At 35.3% G+C, this 24,249-nt stretch overlaps 1 pseudogene; it reads left to right on the forward strand.

Annotated features, from left to right (window-relative positions):
• The first annotated feature begins 432 nt into the window (after positions 1 to 432).
• LOC120192081 lies at positions 433 to 24,092 on the forward strand (annotated as a pseudogene).
• The last annotated feature ends 157 nt before the right edge of the window (positions 24,093 to 24,249 follow it).

Raw genomic sequence — 24,249 nt, forward strand, 5'->3', positions numbered from 1 at the left:
ATTAATTTAAAAAAATTAAATATATTATAATATATATTTTAAGTATATTACTTCTTAAAAAATATTTTTGAGTAAAGATTAATTATCGAACTATTTTTCGAAAATAACGGATACACAAATTACCGAACACATTCTATATTTAGTTTTATAATAATTTATTTAATGTTGTATTCGTGTTCGTATTTATTTTCAAGTTAAAATATTTAAATAATAAAAATTATAAATGTAAGAGAAGAAAACGATATACATGGGTCATTGGAATGCGTAGAGCAGTCTACGTGGCGCGAACCCGTCAGTTTCAAAGCTTAAACACTCCCACAAAAATGGCGCAAACCCGCTCATGATTCACTCAAATCCTCAGAAAAAAAACAAAGGAAAAATCCCAAACAAAGAAAGCTCAATTCAAAGAGGATCAAAGAAAAACAAAGAACAATGGATTCGATTTCTCTACGCTCGTTCCATTCTCAGTTTTCAGTTCGTAAGCAACTCAGATTCCTCCCAAACACCGCTATTTTCCATTCCAGGATTCATTTTCCTTTTCGTTTCCCTCCGAGAAGAAGCCGCCGCCGTTATAATTATAAACCTCTCGTTTCTGCCGTCTCCACCACTTCCACTAGGTACTCTTTTACACGCTTTCATTCGTATGGCTTCTTATTGTTGTTATGATCATTTTTTGCTGCTCTGAAAATGGGAATTTGAAGCACTCTATTTGTAAAAAGTTCATCCTTTTGAAAAATGTATGAACTGAATACGTTGAATCTTTTGCCAGTGGGAAATATCTGGAAATGGAATGTGTTAGATCTAAAAGAAAATCCCATTTCTTTTTCTTGATTGTTTTGATGAAATTCTATACAATGTTGTTAAGATTATAGATTGCTAAAGTGGGTTTTGTGGTTTTGGGAGCAGAGAAGCAGAGAAGAGCAAGGTGAAATCGGCTGCTCCCGGAAAAGTACTTATCAATATTTGTTTAGATCATCAAGTTCAATTCGGTGAGCATGTTGTGGTTTCCGGCTCGGCGAAAGAATTGGGATCCTGGAAGATCCAGGTGCCTATGAGCTGGTCCGAGATCGGATGGGCATGTGACTTTGAGTTCGATGCCGGTCAGTGTGCTGAGTTCAAATTTGTGATTGTTGGGAAGGATAAGAATGTAGTATGGGAAACTGGGGATAACAGTGCTTTCAAAGTGCCTGAAGGAGGGAGTTTCGGGAATTTGTCACTGGAACTCAACAAAGGAACCAATGAAACTATTGCCTTTAGATTTGGAAAAATATCGAGACAGAGAAGTTGTTGGCCGTAACACTGCTGCATAGGTCGAAATGAGTCCTTTTGTTGGACAATGGCAGGGGAGGGAGCATCACCATAAAAAAGTTGAGAGGAAATGGGATACAACCGGTCTTAAAGGGTTGCCTCTAAAACTAGTTGAAGGAGATAAAAATGCAAGGGATTGGTGGAGAAAGGTACATATAGATGTCGTAACCGATATATTTTCCGTTCCTCCCTTGATGCCAACAATTGAATTGCAGTTTACTTATGTAATTTTATGAGTTTTAGCATTATCCAGCTCAGTTGGTAGAGCACAAGGTTCTTAACCTTGAGGTCGTGGATCGAATCCCACGGAGGGCATTTCCATAATTCGGAGGTCTTCTACGGAAGCTACTCTCAACCTGGTGTGTTGGGGGCAGCCTACTATCTTACCTCCCCTTACCCCATTACATATGAGAACAAGGGACAGCCATTTATATGTGTGTAGCCTTAATGCATTCAATCAATTACCTATGTTCACATTCCTATTTATAAATGGTTGTCCATTAGTTATTTTAGATCATGGATTAGCTTGTAAATATCTATCATCATGGGTAATGCTCATGATTTGGTATATATTTCTTCTACCATTTGCCATTTACATTTCTCCATCTGTATTTTCCTATTGCTAATGAAAGCTCGAAGTGGTTCGTGGGCTATTACTTGAAAGTTTGGAAATTGGGGAACTCTTGGAGGCTCTAATATGCTCTGCTGTCTATCTGAAGGTATTATTGTATAGCTTTTTCTACACGTTTGTTTTGGTTCTTTATCTTCCATGTGCTGCTCTTAAATACTTGTCGTATGCAGTGGATAAACACTGGCCAAATTCCTTGTTTCGAAGATGGGGGTCATCACAGGCCGAACAGACATGCCGAGATTTCCAGGGATATATTTCGCGAATTAGAACAAATCTCTTGTTGGAAAGGCACTTCACCTCAGGTGCTCCATTTCTGCAATTTTTGTATTGATAGTTTTTATAGTTATCAGAACTTGGTGTTTTGTAGTCAATAGCTTACATCTTCTATTTCACAGTTATGATTCTATAATTTTCATACTTTCCTTTTTCTTCCTTGTTTCTAGGAAGTGCTTGTTATTCGCAAAATCCATCCTTGTTTGCCGTCTTTTAAAGCAGAATTTACAGCAGCTGTCCCCCTGACTCGGATTAGAGACATTGCTCATCGGGGTGATATTCCTCAAGAGCTCAAGGTCAATTTCTCAAATACATGGCCAGTTATTGTTATTATTATTTAAAAAAATTACTAATTTATTTTCTATTGACTAATTCCAGCAAGAAATTAAGCATTCAATACAGAACAAGCTTCATCGAAATGCTGGCCCCGAAGATTTAGTTTCGACAGAAGCAATGCTTGCAAGAATCCTGGAGAATACAGTGAAGGATTTGTGGAGCAATTCAAGATATTCCATCAGGAACTCAAAGATTTTTTCAATGCAGGAAGGTTCGATTCGGAAATTTTGAATTTCTACCTATGGTCATGTAATTGTGAGGCAGCAATGTCCCAGCTTTCCACTTCGTGGGGTGATCCAGTTCTTTATTTATTGCTATGTCTTGCTTCTCAAGACTCATCATAAATTTATGCATCTATATAAGATTTTATGTTATTGCAGCCTCACTGAACAACTTGAGTCACTTAGAGAATCACTGGATGAGCGAGGCATATCAGCTCTTGACATGTTTCTAGTATGCAAAAAGGTATGTTGTTATTTTTCTGCTTGTAGTTATTGCAAGTGATTAGTTTTTGTCGCATTCGCCTGATTTCTCAATTGCATATTTATATTTCCAGATTACGGATGCTGCAAAAGAGTCAAGTAGTGAACTGGATTTAATCAAGGCAACGCTTTCGTTGAATGCTTTGAGACAAGTGATTGTAAAGGGTCTCGAAAGTGGTCTTAAAAACAATGCTCCCGAAGCAGCCATAGCAATGCGTCAAAAGGTAAGTCCAATGCTTACAGTGTTTAAGCACAAGCTTCAAATAAACAGAAACTCAGGCTTGAAAATTTCTCCTTTTGCTCCCATGTCTTATTTTTCCTGTCACTGTTGTTTGCAATTGTTAGTGGCGGTTTTGTGAGATTGGCCTCGAGGACTATTCCTTTTTACTATTAAGCAGGTATATATCTAATTCTTTTCCAGTTGCTTTTGATAATTGTGCCAGAACTTGAAACTTTTTCCAGGTATATATTATACCTCTGCCAATTATGAAGTCTAATTTATTAGTAGTTTATTTCTAATTTATTAGTAGTTTACTAATCAGCTTAAGGTTCACTTTAGTTACCAAGTTCTTGTTATTTCAAGTCAATGCCCCTTGTGTCCTGTGTTACTTATCCAGATTCTTTTGGCTGTAGAATTTGTTGTAGCCGTCAGCATGGTGCTTAGAATTGGGAAGATTAATAGAATATAATATTTACGATTTCACAGACTGATGTTAATAGGATGGAATGGTGTAATACTTTCGGTTTATCTTAAAGGGAAACAAACTGAGCTAGAAGAAAGAAGCTATATCATGTTTTTCTAGGGCTGCCTGAACCAGTTAAATTGGGCTTCTAATCTTAGAACTGAAAGTCATTTATGTTGCTGATTTGTTTAACGTTGTTGCATGGTATTCATACAATACAATCTGCAATATCATGCATGCAAATATATGCTCGACCGTGCCAACAGGTGCTTTACAAAGGTGTTTATGAATTATGGTCATCCATATCATACCTATTCAGAACAGAATGCCTTTATTGCATTTGTAATGAATGACTTTTTCTACAAATACCAAATCATTGTACTTTCTGGTTCTTTTCTTGTTTCCAAATAATATAGTTTCCTACGAACACCAAATCATTGTACTTTCTGGTTTCTCCTCTTTCCGTTTACATATGTTTCAGTAAATGGTCCTTTTCTCTCCATTTCTCTTATTCATGCAGTACTGACTTGCATTGACTTAAGCTACACACTACACATGAAACTATGGGAGGAGCCAATAGGCTTGCAGATAATATGGGTACAAAGAGAATAGGCTCCTGGAATAATCCGCTTATGTCCCTAATTCTCGGTGTTCATCAACTTGGTTTATCTGGTTGGAAACCCGAAGAATGTGCTGCTATTGGAAGTGAGCTCACTGCATGGCAAGAGAAAGGTCTCCTTGAGAAAGAAGGTACATTTTTCCTTTGTTACTCTGACTTTTTATTTTGGTTGAAGTACCCATGTTTGATATCTATTCCCAGCACTGTTCTACATTTCGATATGGGGACATGGCCTTTGAACGACCCTCCAAATACATTGAGAAACTTGTGGGTTGGGGGGGGGGGGGGGGAACACACCCATTTTGGATATATACTAATATCTGACATTTACAGCTGGATTCGACTAACATAGCCCTTCTCATCGTTTAATCTCTTAGCTATGGAAATTTTTTGCATGGCTACTCGATTAGCCCTAGGTACATGTGTTATTTTCCTGCCCCTTTGTTTTTTTTTCTTTTTTTTTTGAAGGAAGCGAAGATGGCAAAAGAATATGGGCATTAAGACTCAAAGCTACACTCGACAGAACAAGGAGGTTAACCGAGGAATATTCCGAAGCACTTCTTCAAATATTCCCTCAAAAGGTTCAGGTAAAGAATTCGATCTTCTTGTGAGAAAGAAAAGCTTCACTTTGCAGGATGAATCTTTTTTTTTCAATGATAAATGTCGTAATCGGTTTTCGTCTGGGCACGAAATTTTTATACTTGGCAGGAAAAATAATGTGAATAAATGGTTTTTAAAATAATTTGGGAGTCGCCATCGACCTTTTGGGTTAGGTAGGTCGAATACCTAAAAATCATTTTTTAAAAGAGTTCTTAAGAAAACATCGATTAAAAGATAAGTTGATCTGCGTTTTAACCAAAAATTCATTCTTTTTAATAATAAAAAGGGATTCGTGGTCGGTTACGTTTAGGGAAGGATTAGCACCCTTACAACGCCCAAAATTGGTACTTTTTAATTATAAATTGTCTCTTATTATTAGAAATTAAAATTCAAAATATTTAATTTAAATTTATTACTATAATTTTAAGTAAATTTATTAATTTATATAAATAAGATATTTATTTATTTAGAAATATCAGAAAAGAACTTCTAGGTGTTTTAAGACAGCTCATTCCTTTGATATTAAAAAATAAATAAATATTAAAACATTTATCTAAAAAAAATAGATTAATATATACAATTTATAAAAGTAAAATATTTATTTATTTAAAATTATCAGAAAACAGACATCTAGTTGCTTTAAGACTATCCTTTTCTTTGATATTAAAAAATAAATAAACATTATTATAAAATTTTTATAAAATTAATCAAATAATATATTAATATGATTAAATAATAATTATTATTAATTTAAATATATAACAATAGAATAAAATTGCAATGTAATAAATAAAATTAAAATTATATGATCAAAATATAAAGTATTGAAAATGAAAGATCAAATTCGAAATATTAAGAAATCTATATCCTAATATTTTAATTTAACCTTAATTATTTATTCAGGGCTAAAATAAAATTTATAAAACTATGAGGGACTAAATGTGATATTTATCCTAAATATATTATTTAATATAAAGGACTAAAATAAATAAAATTAAAATTAAAGAACCGAATTATAAAGATCTAAAATTGGGTTCAGTGACTAAAATATAAGGTTATAAAATTATAATGGCTGCGGGAAGGGTTTTACCCTTACCAAATTACACACAGGTCCTCCCTTAAACGACGTCGTTTAAGAGAGGATAAAAATACCCTATGCTGGCTGGCCCTTCGGGCCAGCATCTCATTTCTCATTTCTCTCTCTTAAACTGAGAGAGAGATTTCTCTCTCGCCTCTCTCTAGGTTTTCCTCATCGGAGGAAAACCAGACATCGGCCGGCAGACACACGCCGCCGCCAACCCCACCGCCGGCCACCGTCGTCGGTGGTTGGAAATTATGAAATTTTCCCAAACGATAGATCGGGACGATCCAAACTCAAACCTAACCTTTGTTTAGCCTAAAAATCCATGGATTTTCGCAGATCTTAAAGAAATACCTTCGGTATTTCTGTTTTTATGGTGGCTCGTGAAGGTGTGAGGAGTCTCCGGTGGTTCTGCTTCCTCGGTAAGGGTTTCTACTCTCTTTTCTCTCGATTTGTTTCCTGGTTACTGTGTTGTTGTTGACTGGGATCTTTGGTATTTTTTTGTATCTTGTTTCTGTTTGTCTTCTCCCTCCTTTTTTTTTGTTTGCAGGGGAAACGAGGTTTTATAGCCTCGGTGAGGCTCTCGTCGGACCAGTCCAGAGGATGAAAGCCTTGGTGAGTCACCAAAGCTATGCTGGTGACTCACCGTAGAGGCGACGTGTGTGGCTGTCATCGTGGCAGCAGAGCTTCTGGAGGCTTCAACGGCGAGGTGACGTGGCACTGGAGTGTCGGCAGCTGGACGTTTGACCATCTGGCAGAGGCGATGGCTGGCCTTCTGGAATCTTGGAGGCGACGGCAGCAGTGCTGGGGTTTAGAAACCCTAGTTGAAACCTTAAATTGATTTAGGGTTTTAGTTGGGCTATCTGGTTGGGCCAGAATTGGGCTCCGGGTATTGGGTATTGTTGTAATTGGGCCTATAATAATAATAAATTATTTATTTAATAATAGTAATATAATATAATAATAATATTAAAATAATAATAATAAATAAAACAAATGAAATAAAAAAAACTAGTGTCTTCAGCTGCCCCTCTTTGTTCATTCTTGTGTTAACGAGAATAGGGCAAAGACGAAAAGACAATAAGTTTTTTTCTTTTTTCATTTGTCTTCACTTGATTATGATGGAAATGTTGAACAAGTTCTTATTCTTTGGGATTAGTTCTTCTCATTATGAACTTTTCCACTGGGGATGACAATTCATCTCCTTCTGTGAAGTAATCTAGCAAAAAAGTTGAACAGATTCTTCTCATTATGAACTTATTCTTTTTCAGATGAGTTCTTCTCATTATGAACTCCTTTTGGAAATGTTGCTGATGATATGTCTCCTTCTGTGATAGAGTCATGCAAAAGGTTGAACAAATTCTTCTTATTATGAATTTCTTCTTCCTCTTTAGATAAGTTCTTCTCATTATGAACTTTTTCTGGAAATGTTGATCCATCAAGTGATGAATTTGAACAAAAGGTTAAACAAGTTCTTCTCATTATGAACTTCCTCTTCCTTCTTCAGATGAGTTCTTCTCATTATGAACTCTTCTGGAAATGCTGATCCATCGAATGATGAATTCAAGCAAAAAGTTGAACAAGTTCTTCTCATTATGAACTTCTTCTTCCTTCTTCAGATGAGTTCTTCTCATTATGAACTTCTTCTTCTTCAGATGAGTTCTTCTCATTATGAACTTTACCTGGAAATGTTGATCCATCAAGTGATGGATTTGAACAAAAGGTTAAACAAGTTCTTCTCATTATGAACTTCCTCTTCCTTCTTCAGATGAGTTCTTCTCATTATGAACTCTACCTGAAAATGCTGATCCATCGAATGATGAATTCAAGCAAAAAGTTGAACAAGTTCTTCTCATTATGAACTTCTTCTTCCTTCTTCAGATGAGTTCTTCTCATTATGAACTCTACCTGGAAAAGCTTATCCATCAAGTGATGGATTTGAGCAAAAAGTTGAACAAGCTCTTCTCATTATGAACTTCTTCTGGAAATGCTGATACTGATCTATTTCCTTCTGTGATAGCATCAAACAAAGGTTGAACAAGCTCTTCTCATTATGAACTTCTTCTTCCTTCTTCAGATGAGTTCTTCTCATTATGAACTTTCTTTGGAAAAGTTAATCCATCAAGTGATGAATTCAGGCAAAAGGTTGAACAAATTCTTCTCATTATGAATTTCTTCTTCCTCTTCAGATAAGTTCTTCTCATTATGAACTTTCTCTGGAAATGTTTGATTCATCAAGTGATGAATTCGAGCAAAAGGTTAAACAAGCTCTTCTCATTATGAACTTTTTCTTCCTTCTTCAGATGAGTTCTTCTCATTATGAACTCTTCTGGAAATGTTGATCCATTGAATGATGAATTCAAGCAAAAAGTTGAACAAGTTCTTCTCATTATGAACTTCTTCTTCCTTCTTCAGATGAGTTCTTCTCATTATGAACTCTACCTGGAAATGTTTTAAGAAAAAAAAAACATTCTGCACTGTAAGGCTTACAGCTGACTCAAAGGTTTTGAAAACATAAAAAAGCTCCCGAAGGCTTTTTGGACACATCATGCACTATAGGACTTATAGATGACCCTAAGGTTTTAAAAACATCAAAAAGCTCCTGAAGGCTTTTTGGAAACATCATGCACTGTAGGACTTACAGATGTGGGAAATAGTTTACTAAGTAAAAAAACTAAGGAAATCGTTTTCTTACTTTTCAACAATTTCATTTTAAAAAAGATTGAATGAGAAACTATGGAAATCGTTTTCTCATTATTTTTCAAAATAACATGTTGATTGGGTAACATGACCTAACCTCAAAATAATGTTCATTCTTATGGATTGCGTCCATCTATTCTTCAGATGTTGGCGTGATTCCTGCATTCGAGGTTTTGAATTCTACATTCTTCTTGTAAGGTATTGTTCATCATGAATCTTCTTTTTCATATGAAGATCTGCAAAACCTTATGTTTGAATGCAATCATATGTATTAATGTAATGCATTATCTATTGTGTAAATGATATTCTTATGAATGCATGAATGTTGATGCAATCTTCATTTGACTTTAAAGTGGTGAACTTGGTCTTCCTTCACTTCATCATTTATTGCCAGGGTTACCTCTGAATATCAGTGTAGAAACTTATGCTATCAAGCTTGCATTTCTGCAGAATCATCTGATCAACTTGTATCTTTGTGTCTTCTTTGCTTCATTTAAGTCTCATAAGAATTGTTTCATTTGTGGAACTCTTGCCGTAGTCAGAACTATGACTTTGATGCCCCATTTTGTCCTTGGTAACACTGACTTTCTTTGTCTGGACTTGTGTAGAAATCCAATAAAGCTTTCATCTTTGAAAAGAGAATCTATCATCTTTAAAAAGAGAATCTATCATCTTTGAAAAGAGAATCTATCATCTTTGAAGAGTGCAGATGTAGATATGCCTGACTCAGCATGGATTAATTAGGAGAGTAGAGTCTGTTCTAATTTAACTCTTGAAACACATCACAAGGAAGATTTATTCCAATTCCTTTCATGTCTCCACATATAATCAGATCTCGAATAAGGCAACTTGGACCATATCATGTCGAGATGCTTAACAACAACCTGTCGTTCAACCTTAGTTGGCGCCACTAGTTTCTTGTTTAAAATTTCAGTTCTCCTTCTGTGGAAAGAAATCTTCATCATAACTCATTTCTAATCTTGGGGTTGAAGAAGACAAAATTTATCTTGGATCAATAAAGGAAAACCATATGATAACAACATTGGTTTAGCATCGGAATAACTGGTTCGTAAAACATTTGACAACACATTCATCATTTCCTGTGGTTTCTACTCAGATGTAAAACATTTGACAACACATTCATCATTTCCTGTGGTTTCTGCTCGAATTACTGGTCAATGAAGCTCTTTGCATGGTGTTAAAAGTTTTTGTATGATGTCACAAAACCACTTGAGAACAAAACTCAATGGGAATACAAGTGAAATACTGGTATGACAAAAAAGTTGGTCAAATTCACAAAATGTGCTGGTGTCGAATTGAATAGGAGACACTAATTGATCTTGATATTATCTCGGGCAAGGGCAAATGTAATACTGATCATGTTTTCTTCTGTAATGAGAATTGTAGAAAGTAGAAACACTTCAGTTATAGGATCCATGTACAGAAAGATATCTGTAGAATTCTTGCTGCTGGGGATGAAACGTACATGATAAAACCAAAATAGATAAAAACTCAGTTCAGTCTAGCTGGCAATGATAACCCCAGTAACATCGGGAAAGAGCAATATACATGAGCTTCTCTCTTCAATGTCATCAAGTTAAACAAAACTGATGTGAAAAACAGCTTTGTAACCTCAACAGTATGGTTGAAACTAACTGACAGGAATCTCAAAGAAATATTTTTAATTATCACCGACACACAAAAGGCCAAATTCAGAGTTCGAGATCTCGAGGAACTGATCCTTGGATCGAATGGTCTACAAGGGGACCATCTTTATTCATGCAACCGTGATGTAGCTTAACAAAGAACACACTGTCATGTGGCACATGGTTTAAGAAGATTGGGTATTTGAAACCATACTTGCTGAATAAATATTTGTTCAACAACAGGACCCTAATGCAACTGCCTGATGAACGAAGCAATTATGTGTAGTCAACTTCACTGTCATTGTTTCACCATTTTCATTCTTCATATCTTTATCTCTCATTGGAAATATTTGTTCGAGTCAATGATCTTGACATAGGATAATATGGGCTTTCAACATGCCCCAATATTGGTTAATACAAAAAATACCTCAACATTCTTCATTCTGATTGAAAGGGTTTTCAGCATGCCCCAACATTTTGCTGATATAAATGTTCAGAATACATCAATATTTCTGATTCTAATTGAAATGGGCTTTTAGTCTGCCCCAATATATGCTTCTGATTCAGCTCTCAATGTATGTTTAACTGAAATGTCATGATCCCCACGAGGTCCAATTTTGACAATGAACTATTGTAGGTACTTGTGGCTTTATTCGTGCCCCAAATCTATTTATCTTTAATACTCTCATTCTGGTGTCACTAAACAGTAGTATTGTCAAGTAACTGGAGAAATTCTCTTCATATTGTTACAAACTTAAGAAGTACTCAATCATTCTGACAAAAACGTCTGAGATATGTGTCTTCTGAATGAGGTGACCATTTTCTGTATCTGGAGGGATTTAGTCAGATAGAGCAATATAAATAGCTTGGTAATCTGTTCCAGGCTGACACAGTGGCTTATCATCTTTCAGTGAAGGTCATCTCTGAAATATACTTTTCTGTGGGAGAGAAACCAATTTATGTGAACAGTAATCTGATACAATAACAAGACTACATATACAATGATACAGGCTCATCAAAAATCCACACCCATGCAACATGTTGATTCTGATAACAACTCATCTGATTATGAAGCGATCTTTCAGGATGATTTCACAGATATTGATAGTTCTTCTGATATCGAGGAAATCCTGAATTCTGATTCTGATGAGGAGAGTAAACTGTTATACTTGACAAAAATGGGATTCTCAGAGGCTGAGGCTTCAATAGCCATGAAGAGATGTGGTTCAGATTCATCAATTGCAGAATTGACAGATTTTATATGTGTTGACCAACTGGTTAAGGCTACTGACACACTTCTTCCGGTAGAAGATAGGAAGTCATTATACAATGATCCCAATTACAAGAAAAGGCAAAACTCGAGCTATGATTTTTGGGAAAGGAATAAGCAGAAGAAGTTTGAAAAGAAGCTTCTTAATGAACACGATCATGTAGTTCATCTTTTAATTCCAATGATTGGTTCTGTGGTTCATAATGAACCAGATCAGATAACTCAAAGAACACTTCCAGAAGATGCTATTGGGTCTTCTTATTTCTACTATGAGCAAATTCATCTTTCAAATCTAATGATGGGTTTTTGGGGTTCATACCAAACCAGATCAGATAACTCAAAGAACACTTCTAGAAGATGCTATTGGGTCTTCTTATTTCTACTATGAGCAAATTCATCTTTCAAATCTAATGATTGGTTTTTAGGGTTCATACAAAACCAGATCAGATAACTCAAAGAACAACTCTAGAAGATGCTATTGGGTCTTCTTATTTCTACTATGAGCACATGGCACTTGCTCCAATTAATGTTTGGACTGGAATATCATAATATTTATTCGATGTAGAGCTAGAATTTGTAGATTCGAAGCATTTTCATGCTACTACACTGAAAAGGGCTATATTCATAATTCTACCAGATTTTCTCTTATTCTGTTTCCTCCATGTGCTGATGTTTTTCCATTGACAAAGAAATGATGGCCTTCATGGGATCCAAGAACAAAGTTGAACTGTTTATAAACATGTACAAGAAGTGCCAAATTGACAGAAAGGATCTGTAAGGCTCTTGAAGCTTATGACAATGAGCCACCTTCGAGTGTCCAGAAGTATGTTCTTGATGAGTGCTGAAAATGGAATCTGGTATGGGTGAGAAGGAATAAAGTTACTCCACTTGAACCTGATGAGGTAGAAATGCTTCTAGGTTTCCCTAAAAACTATACATGAGGAGCTGCTAGAGACAAGTTTCCCAGTGATATCAATGTCCTGTCTCTTTTCTCTGGAATCAGTGATGCAGAGATTGCCTTCTATTGTCTTGGCATATCTTTGAAAACAGATGTGTACGAACTGAATGATAATCAGTTGGAGCAATTGATGAGTAGATTTGTCGAATTCGACCTTGTTGTCGGTGGCATCCAGCGTAACAACCTTACTGGAAGAAATAAACATCATCAGGATGAACTAGAAGATTTTTGTTGGTGCATTTTCTTGCAATGATTGCTATGACAACTGTATCTTCTGCTGCTCCAATATATCCCACTTTTTTCGAATTATGGAACGGTTTAATTGACGGTAAAACTGGTCATCTTCAACTTTTGGAATCTTGTAACCAATGTTACCCTATATAAAAGGCCTATAAGGGTAGATTCTGTTCCAATGTCTTATTCTGTGACATAAATCCTCAAATTCAAATTCAGCAATCTTCTGAAGGACATAATGAATATCATCTTGACAAAGAAAGTGATCGGCATAGAAGAAGCAATAATGATGTATCAAGACTTGAGCCAGCATCACGGTATAACCAGAGTGCAGGTAGTGACTTGTTCATGGCTCTATGATGTAATCTTCTAGAGAACATGAATTGATGGTTGGGAAAAATAATTTGTCTGGTGATACTTATCGACCTCAACATGAGATAAACGATAATCTTTCTTGATGAGCTGCTAATAATGTCATAGGAGAGTGTCACAAGTTCAATTCTCCAGACTTTCTGGCTTCTTGGACCACTGGCTTTCAAAAATGTGAAGTGCTTCATTATTCTGGCCTCGTTCATTCTTTTGTTTCTACAATAGAGGTAGAATAAACAACAATTGCTTCAAGGACCTTCCTCATTTGAGACTGTCCTGTTTGAAAAAAAAAATTCTTCTCCTTTCTTTATCGAATAATGAAAGAATTTTGCAAAGTAATGCACTTCTCAAGTTCACAATAGAATCAAATCATAAATAATGAGTTTAATGAATATCAAATAAATCAACTACACTTTTAAATCATTCAAAAATCATAGTCCTATAGCAAGTGTCAAAAATATTGACTGATTTAAGGTATAGGTTGGTTCTGGTAAAGTAGGTTCTTTCAAGTTGGTTCAGTATGTCGCTTCGGGCTTCCACTAACTTGAAGAAATGGTTGTTATGCTCATCTTGTAGAGATACTTCTTGATTCCAGAATCTCAGGAACTTCTTTGGGATGTGCGGTGCTTCATTTAAGAGCTTAAGACCATCTCTTATGTCGTTTGTTGCACCATTCAATATTCGAGCCGCATTTTCAGGTTTTTAACTCGAATCCTCCTTTGGTTCTAAGATGTTATTTAAAAATTTATATCTTGAACCCTCCTTTTATCATTTTTCATATCATGCATTAAAGATTTTAAAAACCAATTTTTGCAAATAAAAATCAATCTTGAGAGGCGGAATGAAATCTGAAGATATTCTCTTTCACTTAGAAATCCATGTATGATTAAAATGGACTTTTCAGGTACGTAACATAGGCCATGGCTTATGGTTACGAAAGAAAGGGATAAAAAGGCCCAAATAAGTGTTTAAGGGTAATCAAACCAAAGATCAATTTATTCTGATGCCATCAATCTTGTTTTGTTTGACTTGGATCTACCTTGCTGGGGATTTTTCCATCATCTGGATCCCTCTAGACTACCAAATTTTGGATTCATTTCCATTTTCTCATATCTCCAGTATTTCTTGCTCTTCTTGTTTGTACTTGATCAACCTTGTAACTTGAGGCTCAATAAGTCACCCATCTTGATTCAATTTTCCTTCTTTTTTTTCCTTTTTGTTTTTTTTTCTTCTTATTTTTTTTCCTTCTTCTTTCTTTGCTGGATGAGTATAATACTTTAATTGCTTTGAGCACCTCCTTTTCCTTTTGCATTTTGGAGATTTTTCATTGTTCTTGATTGGATTGATCTTCAAGCACTCTGTATTTGACATACCTTGTAGTTCAAAACTTTCTTGACTTCATGGAAACTTGTCTTCGTAATAAAACTATATTGACAATCTTTATTCTTGTGAGCAAATATCCTTCATTTTACCCCCCAATGTAGAGGGTGATCATTGGTTAGGGTTGAATCAGAAGAAAAATCATTCAGGCTCAAGTGGGGACAACAAATGATATATATATATATATATATATATATATATATATATATATATTAAAAGGATAAATGAAACAATGCCGTTCATCATCTCATACACAGAAACCTTTGTAAAAAGAGGTATCTCCAGGGGGATGAATATTCAAGATTAACTTTATTTACATGGAAAATGTAATTAATGCATGATATATTTATTTCAATCAATCATTTTCCCCTTCTTCTTTGAGTATGCCCTAATCATTATCATCAATGAGTTGGTCCATGATGCCTCATCTCGTCTCTTCTTGCAGTAAAATTCACGGATAATTGAAAGTTTGGTTCTTTTGAGGTCTTTTGGTTTATGATGGTTTTGTGTTTTGAAGGATAAATGTATGACTCTTAAAGTCATGTATATGGTGGAAGGTAATATCATCAATCAACTCTATCCGATAAGGTAAACATCTAGAGTTGGTGTCTCAAAAACAGGTAGAGACATTTCTTCAGAGTCTCAGATAAATGTAGTGTCAAGATTTGGTTTTGGTAAGGGTCAAGTAATTGGCATTGGATGGGATATTGAAGATATAATTTTACCACTTGCCAATAGATCTATAACTCTTGAAAAATTAAAAGAATATTTAATCTACTTGATACTCAATAATCTCAAGATTAAAATTTGACTCCTTGCTCATAACCATAAAAGAAGCACATATTTATTTATTGCACAAAAGGCGGAGAAAGGAACAAAAAACATATTCAAACAAGATGCTGAAAATAGAAAGTACTACAGTGGTAGATAACACTTCCACTTATTTATTTTATCATGCCTCATTACTCCGATAATGTTAAGTGTGCTATTGGTCCAGAGTTCTTGTCCTCATTTGCCCCTCATTTCTTGATCATTTTTTGTGTCAAATTCTTGGATAAACCCTCAAATGCACAAATCTTTGCTTCTTTCTGATCATTCTCTATCATCATCTTCTTCTTCCCCGAGTGGAAATTAGGCTCAATTTTGTATTCAGAATAGCTTCATTCGGTGATGAAAGTTTTGTTCTGATTCTGAATGCATCTTGCAGCTGTGATTGGAGTAGTATTCACTAGACTCTTTATATTGCCCATTGCTTCACTTGTCCTCGGTATATCTAATACAAATGTTTGAGGTTTCTTCATAATTACATTTTTCCCATTCATTCTTAAACTGGTGGGCCAATCTCGAATTACCTCTCTTTTCCTTTTTCCTTTTTCATTCTTTAGTATCAGAGAAGTATCAGGAGTTGAATCTGTCATACATACCTCATATTCCTTAATTTTGCCTTTTTTCTTTTCAATATCTTCTGCTGTATGATTTTCATTTGCCTTGACCGTGTTAATTTCATTTGGGGTTTGAATCCCGGTTGTTTGATCAAAATGGATTAACTGTTAACATCCACTCTTATGATTTTATGAACCAAAAGGTCTTGAACTTGTCTTTTGAAGTTACCGTAATTCTCGATGGAGTGTCCTCGGATTCCAGCATGATATTCACAAAAGACTTTCTCATTATACCATCTCGGGTAAGGAGGCAACAAAGGCTTAGCCTGACATGGGCCAATAAGATGGGCTTTGAGTAACTCAGGATATAACTTGCTGCATAAAACTGAAGGAAACTTGGGTAGAATTTCCCCTGACATCACTGTCACATTACACTTATTTTATTTGCTTTCTTGAAGATCTTGTGACTTACGATTTAGATGTTTGCTTTGTTTAGCTTTCTTCAATGGTACTGAAATTTCTTCTATGTTTCTCTTCAACCTGATCTTTGTCTCATCTTCTGGGGTCATACCCAATTTTTGGAGATTTATCGAATTTCCACATTCCTTGGCCAAGTTCTGGTCATTTGTTTCCATTGTATCATCTACATTATTCATAATCCTATTCAAATCTTTCACAACAAGATCCTCTAAAGGTTTCTCTCCATGTATCACAACATTCATCAGGTTCATCAGTTTGATCATTTGCTCTTTTGAATCATCCTGAAACTTTTTTGCATGATCAGTCATTCCTTGTTGAGTCTTGATAAGTTGCTCTTGCAGTTTCTCAATTCTACCAACTCTTGCTAAAATCTCATTCATGGCTATTATCCTTCTTTAGGAAGACCAAGTTAACTCCACTTTGATTCTGTCATGGAATTCTCCACGAATTATTCCACGTTTATCAAGATTAAATGCATGTAAAATAGTTTGAAATAAAATATAATTATGGAAATATGCAAATGTAAATACAAACGTAAAAATGCAAATGCAAATGCAAATGTAAATATATGAAGGTAACAATAAAAATGCAAATTGTATAGTACAGAAGCAAATATAAGAGTATAAATGCACAATGAAAAATGCAAAGATGCAAAATACAAATGCATGTATGAAAAGGTGTTTACTCAAGAGTGATCATCTTAGAATGGATTTCATTGAACACAAAAGTTTCAGTACATCAAACAAAACTTTACATATAAGGATATCTTTTACTCCTAACTTTTCCAAAGCCCAATTAGTTTCCATTCATGCTCAAAAAGTTGAGTCTTCAGTCTGCTTCATCTCCTTGTAAAATCAGCTAAATCTATCATTTAAGAACCATATTGCTTGTCTGGACTGCAACTTCTTCCATGACATTCTCTTTCATCTTCTGTGTCATTTCTCGGAGTTGCTCATTTTCCCTTGTAAGAGAACCTTTCTGTCCAATTGAGCTTCATAAAAACCTCCACTACTCTGAATGCCCTGACTGTTGCTCTTACCATAGACTGGTTTTGGTATCAATCTGGCAGAATCTTTGTGGAGTACTTTTGGTATTAATATAACAGGATCTCTGTGTGCATTGCTCGCCTCCATCCTCGTAGTTTCTTCAGGATGTCTTTCTTTGGCCGCATCATATTTTGTTTGATCATAAAACTTTTTGTCCATTTACGATTTCTTTCCAATTTGATGAACAGTCTTTCAAGTCAACACCTTTTGGTTATGTCATGATCATGTAATGCAGGCACAAAACAAAAGAAATCAATATAAACAAGTTAAAACAAAACAAAATGTATGAAAAATAAAAATGAGAAAGGAAATAAAAAAATTGGTAAGTACCAATTAATGAAAAGAAAATATTCTACCTATCATGGTATATAATATATCCTAACCTCATGCTTTCTAGTTCCATGCTTTGTTTGGAAAAATTAACCTAATAACATGATTACTAATTCGCAGGCATTTATTCAGAGAGAAAGATAATAAATTAAAAGCTAGAGTTTATTTCTCCTTTGTGTATACCTACTGACAAAATGGTTTCAGATCGGGAGAGTTTCTAGGGTTTATTATATGCAGGGTTTTTAGTTCTAGAAGTAAAGGTACTCGAACTGTCCTTGTTGATGCCCCTTTGGGCTGTCAAACCCTCAATCCTAGTCCATTACAGACTTTAGTGGATCGAGTTCAATTCGAAGGGACACATTTCTCTATGACTGACACGGAGAATAAATTCTCACGAAGACATAGAGCATATGAACCCCGAAAGTTACTTGCTAGGTCTGACACGGAGAATATATTCTTACGAAGACGTCGCTTTCACTCCCACTTAAAAGGGACAAACTCAATTATAGAGCTTTATGTAATGCAAGTGTTGTGTGTGAGGAGAAATGTTCAAACCTCTAACAAATAAAATAATGAAATAAAATGCTTGCAAATAAAATGAAATAATATATATAAATACTATGAAAATAATAAGCATATAAAAAAATTTGAAAAGAAAGAATTATAAATTAAATATATGAATTTTTAATTTATAATTAATAGAGACAATTTATAATTGATTTTAAAAGTTTGACCGGTCCCCAGCGGAGTCGCCAAGCTGTCGTAATCGGTTTTCGTCCGGGCACAAAATTTTTATACTTGGCGGGAAAAATAATGTGAATAAATGGTTTTTAAAATAATTTGGGGGTCGCCATCGGCCTTTTGGGTTAGGTAGGTCGAATACCTAAAAATCATCTTTTAAAAGAGTTTTTAAGAAAACATCGATTAAAAGATAAGCTGATCTGCGTTTTAACCAAAAATTCATTCTTTTTAATAATAAAAAGAGATTCGTGGTCGGTTACGTTTAGGGAAGGATTAGCACCCCTACAATGCCCAAAATTGGTACTTTTTAATTATAAATTGTCTCTTATTATTAGAAATTAAAATTCAAAATATTTAATTTAAATTTATTACTATAATTTTAAGTAAATTTATTAATTTATATAAATAAGATATTTATTTATTTAGAAATATCAGAAAAGAGCTTCTAGGTGTTTTAAGACAGCTCATTCCTTTGATATTAAAAAATAAATAAATATTAAAACATTTATCTAAAAAAAATAGATTAATATATACAATTTATAAAAGTAAAATATTTATTTATTTAAAATTATCAGAAAACAGACATCTAGTTGCTTTAAGACTATCCTTTTCTTTGATATTAAAAAATAAATAAACATTATTATAAAATTTTTATAAAATTAATCAAATAATATATTAATATGATTAAAATAATAATTATTATTAATTTAAATATATAACAATAGAATAAAATTGCAATGTAATAAATAAAATTAAAATTATATGATCAAAATATAAAGTATTGAAAATGAAAGATCAAATTCGAAATATTAAGAAATCTATATCCTAATATTTTAATTTAACCTTAATTATTTATTCAGGGCTAAAATAAAATTTAAAAAACTATGAGGGACTAAATGCGATATTTATCCTAAATATATTATTTAATATAAAGGACTAAAATAAATAAAATTAAAATTAAAGAACCGAATTATAAAGATCTAAAATTGGGTTCAGTGACTAAAATATAAGGTTATAAAATTATAATGGCTGCGGGAAGGGTTTTACCCTTACCAAATTACACACAGGTCCTCCCTTAAACGATGCCGTTTAAGAGAGGGTATAAATACCCTATGCTGGCTGGCCCTTCGGGCCCGCATCTCATTTCTCTCTTCTCTCTCTTAAACTGAGAGAGAGATTTCTCTCTCGCCTCTCTCTAGGTTTCCCTCACCGGAGGTAAACCAGACATCGGCCGGCAGGCACACGCCGCCGCCAACCCCACCGCCGGCCACCGTCGCCGGTGGTCGGAAATTATGAAATTTTCCCAAACGATAGATCGGGACGATCCAAACCCAAACCTAACCTTTGTTTAGCCTAAAAATCCATGGATTTTCGCAGATCTTAAAGAAATACCTTCGGTATTTCTGTTTTTATGGTGGCTCGTGAAGGTGTGAGGAGTCTCCGGTGGTTCTGCTTCCTCGGTAAGGATTTCTCCTCTCTTTTCTCTCGATTTTTTTTTCTGGTTACTGTGTTGTTATTGATTGGGATCTTTGGTATTTTTTTTTGTATCTTGTTTCTGTTTTTCTCCTCCCTCCTCCTTTTTTTTTGTTTGCAGGGGAAACGAGGTTTTATAGCCTCGGTGAGGCTCTCGTCGGACCAGTCCAGAGGATGAAAGCCTTGGTGAGTCACCAAAGCTATGCTGGTGACTCACCGTAAAGGCGACGTGTGTGGCTGTCATCGTGGCAGCAGAGCTTCTGGAGGCTTCAACGGCGAGGTGGCGTGGCACTAGAGTGTCGGCAGCTGGACGTTTGACCACCTGGCAGAGGCGACGGCTGGCCTTCTGGAATCTTGGAGGCGGCGGCAGCAATGCTAGGGTTTAGAAACCCTAGCTGAAACCCTAAATTGATTTAGGGTTTTAGTTGGGCTATCTGATTGGGCTAGAATTGGGCTCCGGGTATTGGATATTGTTGTAATTGGGCCTGTAATAATAATAAATTATTTATTTAATAATAGTAATATAATATAATAATAATATTAAAATAATAATAATAAATAAAACAAATGAAATAAAAAACTAGTGTCTTCAATAAACTCCTGACATTAATGTAAGCTTAAGAACATGCTTCCTATGGAACGAACTCTTTAAATTTTTTTAATGTTAAAGTTAACGAACTGTTTAGATGATAACCTTTAAAGGTAATGCCCGATGAACTCCAGAATGATAATGCGATATAATCTATTTATAGATCGATTCATCATTGATATTTCAACCTCCAACTCATGCAGCTTTATATTGCAAGTAATTTAATACAAAATGGAGTAACTGGAACCCCAAATTAAAATTATTTTTAACTCTTGAAGATGCTTGGTAAAGCTCTTGGAATTCCGGAGAACAGTGTTAGGACATATACTGAAGCTGAGATTCGAGCTGGGTATGGTGACATTTACCTTTCTAATGAATCCACAAATATTCATGACTATTTACCTTCTTTATTTTTCTATGATTCTAACCGGAAATATTCATTTGCAGGGTAATTTTTCAGGTTTCAAAACTTTGTACTCTTCTTCTAAAAGCTGTGAGAATAGGATTGGGTTCTCAAGGTTGGGATGTACTTGTTCCAGGATCCGTATCTGGAACATTGGTTCAGGTATGTTAATCACGAGTGAATGCATATAATTACAAGGATAACGATGTTTACACTTTGTTTCTATCATCCTATTCCTTTGTTAGGAATCCATTAATACACCTATCAATGAAACTATAGATCAGAAAATAGCATAATCCGGGAGTTCGATAAGAAGAATAACATAGTGTAATCTGGTCTCTGATACCGTATTGGTACTTTTTTGAGCTATAATATATAACCTCATCTTACAAATGCCAACTTTCACCTTTCATTCTTTTTCAGTATGTTATTTTACTGGTTCCGGTGAATTCATGTTAAACGTAGTTCCTATATTTATATGGCATGCCGTATTAATTTTGCTTCAGGTTGAGTCCATTGTCCCCGGATCACTGCCATCAACTTTGGCAGGACCTGTTATTCTGGTGGTCAATAGAGCCGATGGAGATGAGGAGGTTCATATAGTTCTTAATAAATTATTTGTTCTCATCCTTGTATATTGGTTGTCATTTTCTTTTATAAGAGGAAAGTTGTCATGTAATCTAATTTGATACGTTTCGCAGGTGTCAACGGCTGGACTCAGTATTACCGGAGTTGTACTTCTTCAGGAATTGCCTCACTTGTCTCATCTTGGTGTTTGGGCCAGACAAGCAAGTTCTTTCTCTTATGATATCAAATTTTCCTATATACTTGTAATAGAAACTATGTTGCTTTGCCTCTTCATTTTTTTTCCTGAAGTGCTTGTATCTGGTGATTGCTTTGGCTTATACTCATATCAGACACTCATAACCAAGTTCAAGTATTGTGGGATAGAAAATATTGATAAATTACCTGATATAGACTAATGACGGGCATACTTTTAGCAGGAAAAGATTGTCTTTGTTACATGTGAAGATGAAGAAAAAGTTTCTGATATACAAAAGCATGCAGGAAAATACATGAGGTTATTTCTGAACTACTGCACAGACTGTAATCAACTTTTTTCGAGACTGGGACTTGAACGCTTTGTTTTTTTTTTCTTTCTTGATTATTGTAAAAATTTAAAGCCTTGAAGCATCATCAAGCGGCGTGAACCTATGTCTATCTTCAAACGATCGTGATGCTGTTTCTGTTAACAAGAATCTATCAAGTAATGCTTCATCTGCTGCTAAGGTGGTGGCTGTTAATGCCCCAGCCTATAATAAGGCATGGTTTTGTCTCCGCCGTTCTAAATTGCAACAAACTAGCAATCTCACAGTTTTTTTTTTTTAATGTTTTTAATCTAACTGATAATGGCTTTTTCTTTTTCATACAGGATTGTGCTTCCTTAGGAGTTATACCACTTGCCAAAGCAGACGAACTAACTTCAGGAGCAAAGGCAGCTGCTTGCGGCCGTTTAGCTTCCTTGGCAGCAGAGTCCAATAAGGGTAACATTTTTGTTCATTTTCCTTTAAGAACCTACGGTCTGACAATCATTTCCGATATATACTCGGACATAGGATGGGGATATAACCCTCCAACGATCCTCCAAGGACTGAACATACCTATATTGGATGTATATCCGCATTGGACACTCATCCTCAAGTTCGAGTATCATAGCAATGAAGTATTATACGAAGTATTTTATACCCCATTCTATTACAAATTCATTTCATATTTGTTGTATTTGACTTCGATTAATCTTCAGTGTTATAAATTGTACATTCATATGTTGTCATTTTGTTCTGTTTTAATCAGTTTTGTTTTTGGCCTTTTATTTCTTTATGTCAGTCCACATTGATAATGGTGTGCCGGCTTCATTCCGTGTTCCTGCCGGAGTAGTTATACCTTTTGGTTCGATGGACTTGGCTTTAGAGGAAAACAGATCGATGAAAAAATTCAAGTCTCTTCTGGGAAAGATAGAAACAGAAGGAGTCGAGAACAATGCGCTTGACAAACTATGCAAACAACTTCAGCTGCTGGTCTCTTCCCTAGAGCTCTCTGATGACATAATTGAAAGCATCAGGAGCATGTTTCCCGATGATGAACGCTTAATTGTTCGTTCAAGTGCAAATGTTGAGGATTTGGAAGGCATGTCAGCTGCTGGACTTTACGAATCAATCCCGAATGTCAGTCCATCGAATCCAACAATATTTTCCAATGCTGTTAGTCGGGTATGGGCCTCACTCTATACTCGAAGAGCAGTACTAAGCCGCCGAGCTTTTGGTATATCGCAGAAAGATGCTACAATGGCAATACTGGTCCAAGAAATGCTTTTACCGGATCTTTCATTCGTACTTCACACACTCAGCCCAGCTGACCATGACCATAGCTATGTTGCTGCTGAGATTGCACCGGGCTTTGGTGAAACCCTTGTTTCGGGAACTCGCGGCACACCCTGGCGTGTATCATCAGGGAAGTTTGATGGGACTGTCCGGACACTAGCATTTGCAAATTTCAGTAAGGAGATTGAGATATCCAGTACATACCCTGCTGATGGGGAAGTTCTCCATTTGCCAGTAGACTACAGTAAAAAGCCATTAACAGTTGATCCGAAATACCGACAGCAGCTTGCTCAGCGTCTCGGTGCCCTTGGGCATTTCCTGGAGCAGAAGTTTGGCTGCCCCCAGGACGTCGAAGGATGTGTTCTTGGTGAAGATATTTACGTGGTTCAGGCACGCCCTCAACCCCTGTAATGGCTTCTAGCATATCAGGTATCCAATAAGATTGCCATCCACATCGAAAATAAGCATTCCCATTCCTTGGCAATGCAATGATTATCTTCATATTCAAGCATACGAAGCTCTACGGACCCAGTATGTGCAGTTTTCAGCTACCGATATTTGCATATTCGGTATAGATTGCCGTAATCACAAGTTATGGATTACAAGACTTATACATGGATGCCGAAAGACGAGTTATTGATCTTGTGGTACTGCAAATATGGGTTGACGTCGTAATCTCGATGTTGTGGATGTCTTCAGCTTTGAGAATAAAAGGTAATACCATAGTTTTTGCTATTGCAGTTTGCTGATAAGTATCAATGTCCCTACTTTTGGTTATTGTTTGAGTTGAATAACAGTTTTGAATTTGAATCATGAATAGAAGAATTATGATGTTCCTAATTGATTTGAAGCAC

This window comes from Hibiscus syriacus, unplaced genomic scaffold, assembly GCF_006381635.1.
Source record: "Hibiscus syriacus cultivar Baekdansim isolate YM2019G1 unplaced genomic scaffold, ASM638163v2 tig00116971_pilon, whole genome shotgun sequence".
NCBI lineage: Eukaryota > Viridiplantae > Streptophyta > Magnoliopsida > Malvales > Malvaceae > Hibiscus > Hibiscus syriacus.